General features: G+C 39.4%; 1 pseudogene; it reads right to left on the reverse strand.

Annotated features, from left to right (window-relative positions):
• Positions 1-12,238: 12,238 nt before the first annotated feature.
• Positions 12,239-18,079, reverse strand: part of LOC133957404 (WD repeat-containing protein 19-like) — a 60,518-nt pseudogene continuing 54,677 nt past the window's right edge.

Consider the following 18,079-nt stretch of genomic DNA (forward strand, 5'->3'; position numbering starts at 1 on the left):
ATATACTGTATGTATCCAAAAATGAATACACCTACCTAAACATCTGTGAACTTTAGAAAAATTATATATATATATTTAATGTATTTCACTTTATTTATCCATTTGTTGCTGTGGGAAAACAGGGAAAGTAAAAGCTGCAATTTCTGCTGCTATTTTTGATTTAAGAAGATTAGTTGCGAGGCAACAACATGTAAACAAAGTGCTCAATGATATGTTTATTCACATGGTTTTGTTTTCATCTGGATTTTTTTACTAGTTTTTCACGCTAACATAATACTGTGAAAAATAAAAGGTGCAGCACTATTTGGATCTTTATCCATTTGGCCAGAATAGATCACTATCACTGTGATGACTGAGTTTGGTCTGAGTTAAAAACAGTATTGTTTGAATAACTCTTTCATTCGATTGCAAATACCTGAAGCAATAATGTAAAAAGTTGTTCAATTTGTAGATATAGTATTCTAAATTACATTTAACGTCACATGCTCAATAATCTGTCTGCATTCAAATATGATTCAAAGCGATTGCCCAACTCGCAACAGAAAGAAAGAAGTACTATAACATGTGGTCATAATAATTATACATATGTGATATGTTGCCTAAAACAGAAGAGAAATGTGGCCATCGCTAGCTTTCTCTTGTATGTTCATTGTAAATCAATACTGTAATAAGCAATGACCTGTAAAAATACTATGCTGTGTGGGATTCAAAACATCTTGTATCATGTATTTTTCTCTCTCTTGTTCACACACACACATGTACACACACACACACACACACTCACAACCACACACAGGGGAAACTGAGCACCGGGACCTCGTGCTAGCTTGTCATTTGGAAACGCCCTTCGTCAAAGGGCATCACTGCAGAGTTGCACCTCTTTACCCATGTGCAATTGGAACAGTGCAAAAATGCACAGTTACAATGTTGTAAGTACCTCAAACAGTACTTACATATTTACTTGATATTCTATAATGTGCACTAATGATATGTGGGGTCCATAACTGCTAAACATAAGGGCTTCATAACTCTGCTCCATTGCATGAGTGTGTGTCGAGTGTGTGTTACTGTATTGTCCGGTGGACGCTGCTGTTTTTGCTGGTCATCTCCCCGACAGATGATGAGTGGGATCTTGGGCCTTGATTCATTCAGTGACAAGACCGATCGTTGAAGCCAGCAACAAAATAAGTCAGAATGTTTCGGGCGAAGTCAGTCGGTGCATTCAGGTACCGGAAATCTTTGAATTAGTATTTGTGTGATATATTAGGAGCTACAAGAGAGTCATTTTGAACTTTTGTCAAACTGTTTCTTTCCTTTCTTCACTTTTTCGCTGTCGAAAGCCCAGAAAATGAAGCGGAGTCGCACGTCTAAATATCTGCCTTCCGACTCCAGCTCTCTTACTTCTGTGCACATCCCCAACTACGACTGACATGTGTATGAGACTTCCCCCCATTTTATCAGAGTCTGACATTTCCTATTGAACTGGTACAAATGGCATTTCCCCAGACAACTTGTTAACTTTTAAAGGTTGATAGATTCAATACGCCGCCGCCCCAAATAAGCAGTGGATCACTCCGAAAAACAAAGCCCTGAGATTAGCTGCTGTCAACTTGAGGATGAGATGTGCGAGTCGGAGCCGCGAAATGTGAACAGTGTTTGAGGTGACACACGGAGCGTATTGATATGGAAGCATTTATTGAAAAGTAGACCCCTAATTTGTGGCTCTCCACGGCGGCTGCTTCTGTCTCCGTCCTGTGACGGCAAACGGAAAGCTCTTTGATATTAATGTTTCCCCGAGTGACTTCGGTTTCGAGCAGTGGAGCCGACGTTAGATCCTTTATAATAGACTGTGTCGGGTCAGGGGGAAAAAAGGGAGGAGCGCAAAAAAAGTTATAACAGGGGTGGCAGCAATCGCTTCAATATATTGTGCCGATGAAATCATTTACTTTTTCAAGAATACATTAACAGTGATTACAATTTTTATGGTCATACAGAGAGCCGACTCATCCGAGAGCCGTACAGAAAAAACTCATTCTCCCTGAGGTTTCAAGGTCACCTCGTGGACATTACCAGGTGGGTGCGTGGGCGGATATGAGCTCCAGAGTAATTGAAAAACCCCAGAGGTCAAAGAGAGGTCAACTGAAGTTTCCTCAAGTAAATGACGAGCGAGTGGATTCACAGGTTGCCCCCCCCCCCCCCCGCCCATCCCTGTCAATGGACACTTACCGGCGTGCACGACTTATCTGGACGTCACCTACTCTTAGTTTCCCAGCGCTGGTCGGGCCTGTTTTGTGTTAGATACAGTCTGTGTAATGTTGTAATTGCACAGTCTGTAAAAAAATGTTTCTCTAAAGCAAACAGTGAATTTAAAACATCATGGTGCAGGAATAAATGATCAATGTGCCATAAATAAAAAAAATTATTGTGATTTTTATTAAAAACATGATATCGCAGGAACCCTACAGAGCCAGGTACAGGTTTGCCTCTCATGTGGGTAACAGTGGAGTGAAAGATTTAAGCACAATTGATTAGCTGAATCAAACCAGGCAGAGCGGGGATGGTTTATTTCAAATGAATGGAATAATAAAGAGGGAAAGCAGATTCATAATTAATGAGAATGAGTCCAAGACAAGAGGCCGAAGCTGTGTGTCTCTGGATAAAAAGGTTTGCTCAGCCCAATAAAACAAAAGAGTAAATAATCTCAGGGAATGCTGAAGTCAGGGTTCATCACTTTACACAGGTCCAATCAGACACATGTGGAAAGTAACATTAAAGTGCACATGTTCATCAGCAAGAGGTACAGCTGTACATTGATCACCTACCAGAGCTGAAAGGCAGCAAGACGGAGATGTGCATCATTACCAAGATGGTGACCATATGCTGTGGTACTTATATGTTGAGTGCAGGTTTGTCTACTTATATCTTCACAACGGGGATAAGAGAGAAACTGCATTTAAATCGTGCCTATGTCCTGTACATAATGCAGCATTGACAATACCGTTTTCAGACTGGTACTTTAAATATATTTCAACTCACAAAGGGTAGTTTGAAACTTCTAGACAGTTTTTCCTTACTGACTTAATTAAGCACCCTCTACCCTGGGTTTATACAGCGTAGCATGAGTAACATAAAATATTTTCTTTGAGAATGTATCAATGTACATTTTTTTTATTATGTATTAAATTGGTTGCGTGAAATTGACAAGAGAAGTCAATTTAACTCCCTTCGCCTTTTCACATAGGTAGAAGATGAACATCAGGTCAGCTTTCACTGAATGTTACATTTCATTTTCTTTTCTTTTGTAACATTTTTAATTAACAATTTACACTGTAATCAAGATTGCCCTCAGTTATTCCTACTGTAGTTTGAAATGGGTAAAATTGTGAAATACAGTTTATCAGACCAATTAAAACAACTCCCTTGTAATAAAAGAGAGTTTTTTTTACCAAGGCATTAGTTTCTTTGGGAAAGGAAAACAACAAATCAGGAAAGGGTACATTCTTGACAGATTAGATCGAATTCAAGGGCAAATGGACAAATAACGATAAAATGAAAGCACGGGGTGACACTGAACGTCCAGTTAGTGGAAGTGCTTTGCTCTCATCACTGTGATGGCTTTGCATCCCTGCTGACTCGGCACTGGCCCCCGTGTGAGAGGAGGAACATGGATTGATTGATTGATGGACGAAAATCGTCAAAGAAGCATATTACCAGGACGATTTGTGGCCAATCACCAATTCTACTAAAACTGCCTCACAATTCTCAAGAGAGTCGGATCTTTGTGGTCTCTCTTCTTCAATGGTCGATGTAATGATGATATACTGTAAAGATACAGCCTCAAATTTAAATCATGTCAGATTAAATATCACCTCAGTTCAAGAGCTTTTCTGATCACCGCAGAACTTCTTAGTACATTTTGAAGGCAGATGAAAAAAACAGGAGTACGCAGGAGGAGGTTTTTAAGGTGAAACACAACACATGGCAAACTTGAAGGGCACTCAGAGAGTAGAAACCTCCAAGGCCCAATAATTCCCTCATAAAACCATATTTAATTCACTAGATCCAGATTTTTATTTGGATCTGCAGCAAATTGCACACACTCACATAAAGCAGTCTTCCAAACGTGCCTGATATGTGAAATTCTAGCACATCATACTTAAAACGGTCAACACAACAACAGTATTCATATGTTACATGTATGACTTTACCTGAAGGAGAGATGATTTTCTACAACAATTGTTTATTAATTCTTTAGAAGCCTCGATAACATAAATTTCTGGATATTCGAGCCATGAGATCATTTGGTCAATTGGGTTTACATCCTATATTCACCTTTCTATTTCACACATGTGCTTGACTTCCTCTCAGAATGAGCATCGAAAGCATCAGATTGTATGACTTCGCTTTCTCTGCCTCTCATTACAGGTTTCAAAAAGAGCTGTTTTAAGGCGTTCACAACGTTACTGGAAGGGCAATCAGAAGGTGTGCATTCCCTGCGGTGGAATAAGGAAGTTCTATTAACTTCTCAGTATGCACCACCACCCACATTAAGTGGAAAAACCATGCTGGGATTTGTAATAATTCGACAGCAGGTAAACATACAACAGCAAAGATAACTTTCATGTGCCTTTTTAAAGACAATGTGGCCTCATGATAAATCATTTAGGAGCAGCTCACGATTTCTTTAAAGCTCAAAAAGTGATGTTTTAAACCCCTGCAACTCTGTAGAAATCCTGTTTCCATCTGTACAGGCTTTTGATGACTTGTTTTTTTTTCAGTACACGAGCGATCGCCACTTAAGAATTAATATGTCAGCTCAGACTTGTTCTGATTATTCACAGTTGTGGTTTTCCATATTTTTTTGTACTTTCAGTAACGGTGCACAACTGCAAAATTGAATGAGAAAAACTAATAATCAAACCAGTGGAATAACAGAATGGGACCATAGCAACTGTTCTCACATTGTATATTTAACACAAAGTGTTGATGTACCATGTGGAATGATGGCACTGAGGGAGTCTGCTCCTGTTTGCTCGAAATCGACCACACTTAAGCCATAGCAGTACCGCTTATTCGGGCGATATTCACCGTTTACTACATGGGTCACTATATGTCCACATCCTGATTACACCTTCCCTATGGAGCACTGCATATTTGCCTCATAAGTTTGTTTGGGATAAACATTTGCTGTGTTTCAAGTGGGCCACTTCAGGCTCACGTCCATTTTGTCCAAGCAACCAAAAGGTCAGAATTGCCATAACATTGCCTGAAAGGGCCCTAATCCACATGCTATCTGGGAAGCCACCTATGGGTCTGTCCTCTAACCTGCTTGTTGCACACAGGTGCGTGTGATTCTATTCATTATCGATGTGAACTCAAATTTTTTGCACTTTTATCTGTCAGCCGTGGGGCCAACTGATCTGATACATTAAGTTGTCACATGCCAAAGGGCTGTTGGGTAAGTCCACGAAAACCTGAAGTCTCTCACAGACGCAGGCAAACTCCTTGCGTGGCAGCTACGCCATTGGTCGTGAATGAATGAATGATTGAATGAATGAATGGGTGAACAAGAGTCAAAAACTGTAAAGCTCTTTCCAAACTCCCAGGGAACACAGGCACTATAACGGCTCGGTCCATTTACCATAGTACGTGCCTTTTATCATCAGCCCACCGGCGCCGTTAGGGCTTGTCACACAGTGGGCTGCAGTATACAGAGACATGAATTTTGTTAAGACTGTTAGACTAATTATTTTGATCTGCAATTTAGGTTTCCTAAAGCCCGTTCTTTTTTTATTTCATCCCAGCAGTTCTGATCCTCTGCTCTGCTGATTCACAGCTGGGAGTGAATTAAGAATGAATGTCCTCTGAGCATCTGTTTAGTACAGCAGATAATGTTTGTCCCCCTCAGGTCTACAGTATGGAGCTGTGCAGGAGCTACTCATTTTTACTAAATGCAACTGAGACAGAAACAGAGAAGAAGACGTCTACCTTAAAACATGAGATGTTTTTCGTTTCTTCATAGATTATTCTATCTACAGGTATAGCTGCAATTTTAATTAATTTTATATTGAATTAAATATGCTATTAATTAATTAATTACATTCCTAATGATCCTTTTGTGCTTTTCATCTAATGTCCATTAAATGCCACTGTTGGTTGGTCTGACGGTTACACCTCCAGAAATGAAGACGGTGAAAATAAGCCACTTGATATGAAGCTCTAATGCCTTTGTGGGTTTTTCAGGTCACTTGGTAGAACAGTGCGGTTTCATGCAGGGGCGCGTGCTGATCCTCTGGAGTATTGATCCCAGAACGCGATGTGACATTATCCGATTTGACAAGGTCAATTTAAAAGCTACAGTAAAGACACCACACACACACGAGGGGGGGCATCTTTGCACATGTCATCCCATTAAGTATGAACCACCTTCATATTGAGCCACCTACATATTGAATAAACCTACATATTGACATGTGAGCACGTTCCAGTGTAATTGAGACACTGCAGTGGCGTGTCACTAAAATGACTATACAGTAACTTTATATAGTTTTACTTTGAGGTCAACCTGCCAGGGGCGATGCTATGATCAGTCCTATAGGGGGACTCCGCCTTTACTGAGAGTGTAACATTGCAAAGGTGTTCAGCACTGGGTTAACACAACAAATGCATCCATGACAGCACTGAAGCAATTAAACAGAATCTGTACATCTATCAACGTCCAGTATTGTTGACGAAGAACCCAGTTATGTGTAGTTAGAAAATAACAAGTTCTTGTTTATGAAATTACATTAAGCTTTTTTTTGTTCTCAAACTGGCATAATCAAGATGTCCTTCTTTAAATGGCTGCGCTGCACATTTCTCTTCTTGCACCATCGAATGCTCTTTCTGATTATGCTTCATGCCAGCAGCTGAACTATGACCACACTGACAACAGCGCTAAATTGGACCCAGTGTACTTAAAAGCTCGGGCTGTATGAGACCGAAGGAACATACAGTGAAGGGGAAAGAACATGACGGCAACAAAATGGGTTGACATCTGGACCCAATTCAAATATAACACAGCCGAGAGAAAAAATGAGTGTGTGGTATCGTCGAGGGAGAAGCCCCACGGCTCCAAAATCACTGGGAGGAAAACCACTAACCAGGAGAGACACTTTAAGCCACACCAACAGGAAGTGAGGTACCCTGATGTAAGGCTCTTAAAGAAGGTTATTTTACGATTTTGAACGTGTCAGTGACATAAATGGTTTATTAAAATGTAGCGTAGTTGCCTTTTTTGGACTAATTCAATGTATTGTAGCTGTCTAGCTGAGGAGGTTCAAAATATTTACCTAACAAACATGTTTTACATGGTCGTTTACAACCTGTCACAAAGATTTAAAGTTTAACACAGTCCACTACAACACTTCCACTTCCACTAAGGAAATTAGAGAATAACATCAACACCTTCCTGGTCCGGACTTGATTAAACCGTACATTACAGTGGACAGATTTATTGCCGGCCTGTGGTACGTTGTTATTTTTTAATGGGGAGGTTTTCTTTCCTTGGTTACTTTCTTATTGCCCGATGTTGCAGGATTAAGTTTGCAATGGATTCATTGATTCATACAGATTGTATAAAATTTAGAAGTATTTTCCCAAAGTTTGACGTAAATGCTCATCGGCTAAAACAAGACTGAAATGTCAAGAGACTGAGTCGATTATCAACTGACAAAAAATGAAAAGGAAGATGATTCATATGATTAAAACTAACATGTACTAAGACTAAAACTACAAATACTTTACAACGGAAATTAATACTTCTTGGCTCCTTTTCCTAAAAAAATACAAGAATATGATACTTCTTTTGAGGCTTTCCTTTAAATATTGTACATATTTTGTTCACAGTTAATTATATTTTATTACTGAGTAAGACTTAAAAAAATAGCACATGTTTAGTTTGGCACATGCCGCTGTTAGCTGGGCTGAAGTGACCTCAACTCAATGGATCTTTTCTTTGTTGACTGTGTTTGTGTCTCTTCGCGCTTCATATCCCAAACTTAACAACTAATAATTCTGAAATGAAGTCTTGTAATGAATTAGCATTATATTAACATCTAAGCTTTCTCTCAGCTGTGAAAATGTCCCCTAGACAGCCCGCCTTTGTTTAGTATTAACCATGGATTAAAGTTTTGGCCTCCCATCTGGTCTTTTACTGAGGCTTTGTAATGAGAAAACTGTGTTTCTCGATAGTGTCCAGTGCCTGTGCCCGGTGGCCCCTGATGTATTCTTGTCCCACAATCTTGAATCACTCTTGTTTTAGAGCACAGTGTGATGGTACTGTAATGGCCGCTGTAACTTTCCAAGCCTCAATCTATCCCCTGGATGTAATCTCTAGCATGAAATGAGAGTAGAGTGGTTACCTATAGGTAGGACTCCTTTTGTGTCTCCTCTAATCTGTCTTTCTCTCTGCCTTACAACACTCTGGGTAAATTAAAACTGCTGCATATAAGTGGGCTGCCTGCTGTCCTATAGAAAAGTGTTCCGAACAAAAGGGATTTATTTTCACAGGAACAAGCCGACAACCTACTGGCGCAGTGTTTTGCAGATTTTATGTATTTAGCTTGTGAGTATTTTAGCATTTTGTGTCTGTTCTCAGCACGTCTAGAAATGATGAGGGGAACAAGGCAAGTGAATAAACAGAAGTGAGGATGAGGGGCTAATTTAGAGGGAATGTGTTGATAATGAATTCCAAAAAGTCTCTATAATTTTACTGCTCAATTGGCCTTGCAGCAGCTTGGGTTGTAGCATTTACTGGATCCACCAGATGGAGACCTAATGAGCCTTTTTTTTCTCCAGAAACAATACACAGATGGAGACAATATACTGTATGTATTCACACTACCATGTACCCATCTCGACAAAGGGAAAACAAGACTTCTCTGAATGTATCGCCCACCTGCAAAACGCACACGGACGAATGCCTACGCGACAACTTTTAGCAAATAGTTTGGCAGAATTGGTATGTGCTTAAAGTCGTGGTTGGCCATGTTGTTTGTAATGAAAAGCCACGATGTGCTCCGTACCCCAAATGCGATACTTCTCAACAAATGTGATGTTGCCTAAAGATAGAGTTAAATAGTTGTACACTTGGTAGAGATATTGTGCGCTAGGTATATTTAATAAAGTTAAAGGGGACTATCTCACAAAAATGTACATCATCTAGATATTATCTAACTTCTCAGTTCAGTGTATTGTTGTTACCACTGAGCATCAACATTAGCACCAGGAAAAGGCCTGAGCGGCGCTAGAGGGCGACTAGAGGCTAGAGTGACGTTAACACATTCCATTCCTGCTAGATGCTAGGCTAATGTGTTTTGTTAGTATGTGGTAGATTGCTGCATCAGTCAGTTAGATGTACTTCAACTTTAAAGTTGATCCAAACTGTAGAAAGTTTTGGATGTGTTTCTGTATCACCTCAGACCAATGCGACCATCATGAATAGGGTATTGGGTTTGGTAACACATGTGCTTTACTATACCACATCCAACAGGCACGGTAGTGTGATACACACCATTTGGTAGAATGCAGCTTACATTCACTCCATACCTACCGCAGGGTAATGAGTCAAATTTTGTCCGTTTATGTTAAACTGCTCTTCACTATTGGCTAATTAATCCGCTAGGGTTGTGCTTCAGTGTTTTTTTCGGGATGAGTCTGCCCCCTGTTGTTTAAAATAATAATTTTGCATTTTAAGTATGTTGACAAAATCTGGAAGTAAACTGAATCTGTGACCAACAAACAGTCACATTTACCTTTTATAAGTTCAGTGATTAATCAATCAAGCTATCATAATGGTTGTATAATGTTTTAGAAATGATAAAAATGGGCCAAAGTTCCAGAGCCCAATCTTCAAATTGCTCATTTAATTAGCAATCAGTTTAAAATCCAAAAGTTAAAGAGAAGCATCAAACCAAATTTGTTCATTTCTATGGCCAATTTCCAAAGGTGGATCAAGCCAATGTTTGGAATCTGGTTGACACATTTTCTGTCGGTGAATAGATTATTAATTTCAGTTAAACTATTTCAGTCTCATTCTTCCGACATGTCTCATGTACTATCAGTTTAAAAATGTGTGAACATATTTTCATTTCTTTAAAGCATTTACTCCTTGATCATTTCAGTATTATACAAGAAATTAACATGGACCCAGCACAAATTGACAGGAAAAATAGTTTCATGCAAAATTGCAGTCGCTGCAAAAGCAATCTTATCCATATTAGCATCTTGTTTTTTTGGCCTTTTGAAAGTAAAAGTTAATGCTTAATTGTGAGCATTTATCAACCTGTGAGGTGTTAGTGCTCTTTTTGATAAGACATTTCTATATTTTTAGTTTTTTTATCAACATAACTTCTCGCTAATGCTGCCGATGTTAACGTGGCTGTTCTTTAAATCCTTGCACAGTTAGCAGTCTGGAACATGGCTAACTTCCCCACACAGCGTGATATGGCTCGGGTAAGTGACACATGAAAAAAGCTTCTCCTGACTGCAATGCACTGACAAGAAATACCACTGCTGACAGGAAGTCAGATGCACACAATGCTGGTTCTACGGCTTAGTGAAATTGATACACACTTTTTAAAACCCCCCCTGACACGGGATAATCCAGGGTCGAGTAAGAGCCTCGACATTAAGTAAGTGCACACTTCCCAACGGGTTTGATAGCTGCATTTTTAAGAGGAGGCTTGGGTAAACTTTCTCTGAAAAGCTGCTTGCTAGTTATGTGTGTGTGGTGATCGGTTGTAACTGGGTCAGTTTGGTCGATCATGCAATGATATATATTCAGTAAAATTACTCTTTACAAACTCAGGAAGTTAGTGTTAATCATAATCGTTAAATTTCCCTTGATTTTCTCAATAAGAACAATGTAATAATGAAATGATTAATAATCTAAACATATTTTAGAGTAGGATTGAAACTTTTCCTTTTTGATCAAATTCAAATTCATGGTTAGCTCAGGCTTGCCTTTAACCATACGCTATTTACACTGATATAGGCCTAGACTGACGGGGGATTTCCCATGATGCACTGGGCTCTTCTTTCCTCCTGTTACTCTCCATCCGCTTGTGTTCCTACCCCATGAATGCATGTTACTAATTTGGCGTCTTCTCTGTCCTGTAGTTTTGTGCCTTGTCTTCCATCTACTCCTTTTGCTTTCTGCAGCCATTGTTGAGTCTTTATCTGTGCCTGCAGGACACCTACTAATTCTACTATTTTAGTTATTATTACTAGGGCCCGAGCACTGACAGTGGGAGCCCTATTGAAATATTAGGGATTATTATTATTTATTATTATTAAGGCGAATTAATTTGTTTTTTGAGGGCTTTAACATGCTCAAATTCCTACCAGAATTTGCAGAAAGTTAGAATGTGGTGGAAATTTACGTATATTCTGGAAAAATGTTCAATAATATTCTACGAAGAAATCAGCTAAACTTCTGAGTCTAGTGTTTGTGAGCATTTGTTAAAGCTAATATGATGAAGATGAGGACTCCACCAACACTCCGGTATCACCAACAGTGATGATGGTTATTATTCACAGAAAGGGCTTCACACTCAGTCAGGAGTCTGTATCAATCTCTTTACTGTCATCACATCTGACACCAGTTTGTTTGTCAGACTGATAATCAAGACTTAAGTTTATCAGAACAAGAAAGAAACTCATAAATCACAAAGACTATTGAAAAAAAATGTGTGGATGTTACAAAGTAGTAATAACATTAGGAATCACAAAAATAATACATGGCTGCAGACAACTCAATTAAACTCTAAGGAAATAAATAATATGTAATTTGATATGTAAGTTAAAACAATTAGTTTATCTATACGATATTCGCTTAAAATCTCAAGTCACAGTTAAGTTATAAAAAAAAGACAATTCGTAGATGTCACAAGGGAGTAATAACATTATTTATAAAAAAAAAAAATGGATGTAGACAACTCAAATTAATAACATGTTATTAGATATGTGATTTAAAACAATCACAGTTTATCGATAAGAATTTCGTTTAAAGTCACAATTTTATTTATTTGTTATTTTCCATGCCAGCTTTTGTATTTTCTTTTATACCTGTATGTATGTCCCTGTTTGTAAGAGGTGACTGTAATTTCTTGGTAACAATCCCGACATCTTCCTCAGCAGTTTGACCCTGACAGTCTCTGAGCACATGGGACACTGTGACACTCTATGACTGCTGACATCAGAATGGGAAAAAAAATTGTATGTTGGAGTGAAGGATCTTCAGATTGGTTGTCATGTCCTTAGGGATCTTAACCTTCTGGGCCCTCAGCTCCGTGTACATGCTGAACAGCACGTCATGGGCTTCACAGTGGTTCCCTGCACACTGCTCCTCTCTGGCGATGATGATGGCCGTTCGAGCAGCCTCCTTGTGCCGCTGCAGCGCCATGTAGAGATGGAAGAGGTACTTGGCATCCTTGGGCATGCCGTCACTCTCCCCCATCAGGTAATCTATCAGCTGATTGGTCAAAGAGTTGTCTTTGGCCTGACCCACCATATCAATGGCCATCTCCACGGCCACTTTGTTGTCCAAAGTAGAGAGCGATGCTCTGGTAATCCTCCTGTGTCGCCTCAGAGCCGATGATATCTGCGTAGACCTCCATCTTTCCGTGCTGCTTTGCCAGCTGGAAGGCTTCATCGTTGCACTGGGACAGAACCAGGAATTGGATGGCTGAGCTATAGTAGTTCAACTGTAGGAAGAACCTGGCAACCATGTTTCCTCTGTCAATGCTCGGCATCTCCCTGACGATGCGCACAGCGTCCTCAGGGTTGGTCATGTGGTCCAACAGAACTTGGATCACGTTGTCCCAGTCCTTCATGCTCTCATAGGCCTGGGCTGCGTCATTGTACTTTCCATCCACCTCTTTGTCCTTGGCATACTGCAAGTGGATCTTTGGAAAGGAAACCTGTGGCAGCAGGTCTTCCACCTTCGACCAGTTCTTGCAATGAATGTAGACAGACGCAGCCTTATCATATTGGCCTTTCTCAAAGAGCTTAGCAGCTTCAGAGAATTGCTTCATGCTCTCCAGTGTGGCTCCACATTCTTTCTTGAGCACACTTCTCGGGTGCTTAATAGCCTGTGCGGCTCCTCTCCTGATGTCACCCATTCTGATGGACATCCTGGCTACACCTGCTTGACACGCCTCGTCGTGCTCATGGAATTTATTATTGTGGGTCATGTCCTTTTCATATTGAGCCAGTGCATTCACATAGTCTCCAATAAACTCCAAGTGGACAGCATATTCTTTGGATATAAACGGGATCTTCTGCTTGCCTCTTCGCTAACATAAGAGCACTGTCCCAGCAGAAGTTTGCTGATTGTAGATCAACAGGTTTCCTTTGACCGTCCCGACTGCCAACATTGGGCTCTTCTTTGACCACAAGATGAGAGACATCTGATCTCTCATGCCGCTGCCTATCTTGGATGTCTTATTGACACTCGCATCCCGGAGGAAGATGAATCGGGATTTTGCAGCTATCGCATCCAAAATGTCTCCATCCTTTTCCAAGTCCATACCCACACAGCGCCCTGGCAGGTTGAGTTCAGTCCACTTGTGTCTATGTCGATCAAATATTTTCACTGAGTTGTCTTGTCCAGCAAAAGCAATGTAATTACCAACGGTTTTCTGCCACTTAAACAGTAGGTTAGAACCCGACCACCACGTTTGTGCCGCATGCACCATTGATTTTGCCTTCAGTCTGTCGGGTTGGAACTCCCAGTAGCTAGCGGGTAATCGTTCCTGGCAATCTGGTCGTCCCGCGTAGCAGAATTTCAATGAACTGTTAACGTTCCCGGTAGCTAGCAGCGCTATGCAGTGGCGTGGCTCCCTCGTAGGCTGCCTCAAAGGAACCACGAGTGTCCGGGTTACTCGGGTGCTAGTTGAGCAGCACGTTCTCTTGCAAAATGACAGCAGTACAATGTAATAACACCAGTACTCCTCTACTAGATTAGCTAGCACTAGCTTTAAGTTCACAATGCTGAGCAAGCTAGCTAGCTCCAAAACAGAACATAACATACTGTGCCCTTTCGTTGGCTGAATGAAAACAAGAAAGCCCAAGGGACACTTAAACTAAAAGTGGCTCAACCTACTACCTACTGCTGTAATAGTCTTCTTAATTTCACTCTTTATCCTGAGTGTTACCTCAACTCAGTCCGTATCGTTTTTTATCTCCTTTCTCTCTCAGTTTCGAGCGCCCTCTCCTGTCTCTCGTCTATTCCAGATCCCGCCTCTCAACCAATAGGGAGTCACTATTCGTGTGATGGACATTACCACCAACACCAACATTTCATTATTATTATTATTATAATCAAACTCTTATTGTTATTAGCTTTGAAACCAACAGTGAGGACATGTGGCTGATACTGTTTTCATTTGATGTGTGTCATTGCAATTGTGGTCCTGGAGACAGTAAGAAACACCTGAGGCAGGTTTTTAGTTATTTGGCAGATGTGTATATGTCTCTCTTTCTGTCGCTAGATACTATTAACACTATAATTGATCTTATTATAAGTCTTATTATTATTATTAATTTTTACCAAATATCATGTCACCCAGGTTAAAAGAAATATGATTTAGTACATAAATAAGTAAATAAATATTTTAATGAATAGTATCAAAATTTACCTGAGTTAAGTTTATATTAGTTATAAAATCCATGATTTAATCTGATTAAAAAAGTTTAACAAAGATTAAAATAAATATCAAAAGTAATACAATATTGATGATATTAATAGTTTTGAAAATCATTTAAAGTGCACCGTTGGTTTAAGAAAGCACAGTTTCAAGAGCCAATCAGAAATAACGTAGTTCATCCTGCTCCGGTAGAACGCCCGGTTGAAGACAGCGAGATAGAAGAAAGACTCCAGTTTGCAACAGTACCTGAAAAGACTGGATTTGTATTGTTGTAAACTTTTATTTTATTTTCTGAAAGTGTTTTGAGTTGTGTTCTGTCTACGTTGGTAGACTGTGTTTTTTTTTTTGACATTTGAAAAGTTATTGAGAGTTACCTAGAAATAGAATGGAGCCAAGCATCCATGTGGCTGCATCCATGCTAACATCCTAGCTCCATGCTTGCAGAAGAATAGATGGCGAGCCTTCCAAGCGAGTAATCACACCCTTCCAAGCGAGTAAGCTTGGAAGGGTGTGATTCCAAGCTTCAGTCCTGTTTCCTCTGATGAAACAGGACTGAACGGAATCCTGTTTCATCAGAGGAAAGCACCTGTTTTTCTGTCACAAACTTAAATCCTTTCGTCCTACGAATGGTAGGACTGACAGGAACATTCACTACTTCGACTAGAAGTTCGTGTGAACATAGGATTTCGTGGTAAGAGTGAACATCTCAGATCTACAGACTGTTTCTACCTCAAGTGGAATTTACGAACTGCACAACGTGGTTGTACGAAATAATCTGTCTGAACTTGTTAACAAGTCAGTTACCACACCCTGAACTGGATTAACGCCATTACATTCACAGTATGTTTAGAATGTGTTCTTTTGACATTTTAATGATATACTTGATATTGATTGTTAAGCTTTGTATGCATATTATTTTACCTGTGTATGTTGGTGAAGCATATGGTTGTGCTGTGCAAATGCTATCCAGCAACTCACTGGTTTAGCTGAGGTGTAACATAGGAAAGAAATCCTAGATGTTTGTATATGCCTAATTCAAGATAAATTGAGAACTTGATAGAACTTGTTAGAATTTTGTTGTAATGATGTAACAGATAACTCAAATAGAAACTAAACATAATATTAAGTTTACAGTTTATAAAACAATTTAAACAGGTCAAAATAGAATTGATAAAACCAAAAATAGGAAATGGTAAATCTTTTCTTTTCCTAAAAGAAAAAGATTGAGCCTAAATTGAAGATTTGTATGTAACATGTGTTTTAATGTTAGTTGTATTGTAAATATGTCATATGGTACCTATTTGTTATTCTATCTAAAACAACTCGCTTTTTCTGTTCTTAAATAAAAGAAGCCGGCATTTCAACAAATTTTGTCTGTGGTGTCTTCACTATATGTATATTTCCATTGTTTAACTGTTTTCCTGCTGCTACGAACCTAGACTCTGGTCCTGTTTACCTACTTAACTGCAACTAGTAGTAAATGTTACAACCACTATGTGGAAGTTACAAAGTTTAATTGCAATGTTTTGTTTTTACTCCTACCCTGCTCCCGCTCCCATTCCCTCCTAGTCCAACTGGTTGTGCAGATGGCCGCCCACCCAGAGTCTGGTTCTGCTCGGGGTTCTACCTGTTCAAAGGAAGTTTTTATCGGCAATGTCTTGCTCATGGGATTCGGCTGAGTCCCTGTGAAAAGTTTTATAGATAAAACCTTCTTGACCTGCTCTATGTGAAAAGTGCCCTCAGGTGAACGCATGCTATGACTGGGCTTGACTTGACTTTTTTCATATGTACTACAAATGCAACATGTTCTCATAGTATTTATTTTATCAAGTGAAACAATAGACAATTCCACCTCTATCTCCAGTAGTGCATGCGACAAAGAAAGGAAATAGCTGACAGTAATCCATTTTCATTTACTTTGACAATGTACACAAAAGCCCATTATTGTCCCTATGCCTCAGCAGTGCACCGATCAGATTGTGCGATTCTGCCAATGTTAATATCTCCGGCTCCATATGCATGTAGCACAGCCATATAAAAGGGCATTTCCCTTTGAATAAAGGAATTTAAAAGGGTCTACCTGTCAGTTATGTCTAACAGCGTACCAACCAAAGTCTAATATAAGGTTTTTAAAGACTGACGTCCACTGGATTTATATATGAAAACGTTGGGCAAAGTGGAGTTGAAGAACATAATGACAAAGAGCGGACTGGTGCTTTCTCTCTATTTGGTGAGGTCAAAAGCATGAAGTGAAATTAAATGTGGACATTTAGAGATGGCAGCACGGGCTGTTTCTTCACCTTTCAACGGCTTTTCAGGTTGAATAATTACATATGGTAGCAGTCCAGTTATTATATACTTCGGACCTAACTATGAAATTGTGTGCTGTTCTTCTATTATAACATTTTCCTTTCACCTCCTGGACACTTCATTTTCATGTTCAGTTGGACTGATGCAGTGACTCCTTCGTTTTTAGAATATAATCCCATTGGCTGATTTGATCAAGCCGCACCGGATCCAATCTGTGTGGTTAGGAACATTTCTATAACAACCTTCAAATTGCATTAAGAAGAAGTCTGAAGGGGAATTGAAGAAGAGGGTAACTTTAGTTTGTCTGAAAATAACAAAAACAAATCTAGGTTCTTCTCATCATTTTGAAATAAGGCACAAGTACTCTTTCAATATACGATGCTCAATAGAAATTGTAAGAGTCTTTTCAGTGCAATCAAAAGTGTTTCTGCGGAAGGGCCTTCGTCTATTTAACTGTTATGTTCTTCCAATATTTCTGTGCGAGTCTTCCTATGATTCCTGATATTTTGATTTATATAATTATGAAGCAGAAAGAACACGAATAACCCTTAAATCCTTGTGACAGAGGTCTGTCTCTCCCCATTTGTTATGGAACAGAACAAAAAATATACATACAAAATGTAGTGAAAATTATTAAATGTGAGCAGCTTCATCGCTGATTATAATATATAATATATTCCAGCTATGTGTGCAGCTCAACTTTGCAAACAACTTATTTAACAACTCAGTAGCTACAGGGACAAAAGATTTGTTGTAACTGTTGGTCAAACACTTAGGAAAAGCTGTAAAGTGTGCGGAGAGGTTGCCTGTTTCTTTATTATACATGTCCTGTTATACACACAATCAGTCCACTACTTCTTATCATTATGAAGGGTCAATTTCACATCTGCAAACGGGTCTCAAACCTCTTGAGTTAATTTCCAAATGGAGATGTTCCACCCATACAGGTCTGGATGCAAATGGTTAGACCTTCACCCGATGAGATTAACTATGAACGTGATATCACTAAATCGGCAGATAAAAAAAAAAAACCTGCTGGTGTTCTTATTGTGGGGGAGAAAATACGATCTTGATAGTTC

The sequence above is a fragment of the Platichthys flesus genome, chromosome 1 (genome assembly GCF_949316205.1).
Source record: "Platichthys flesus chromosome 1, fPlaFle2.1, whole genome shotgun sequence".
NCBI classification, from domain to species: Eukaryota; Metazoa; Chordata; class Actinopteri; order Pleuronectiformes; family Pleuronectidae; genus Platichthys; species Platichthys flesus.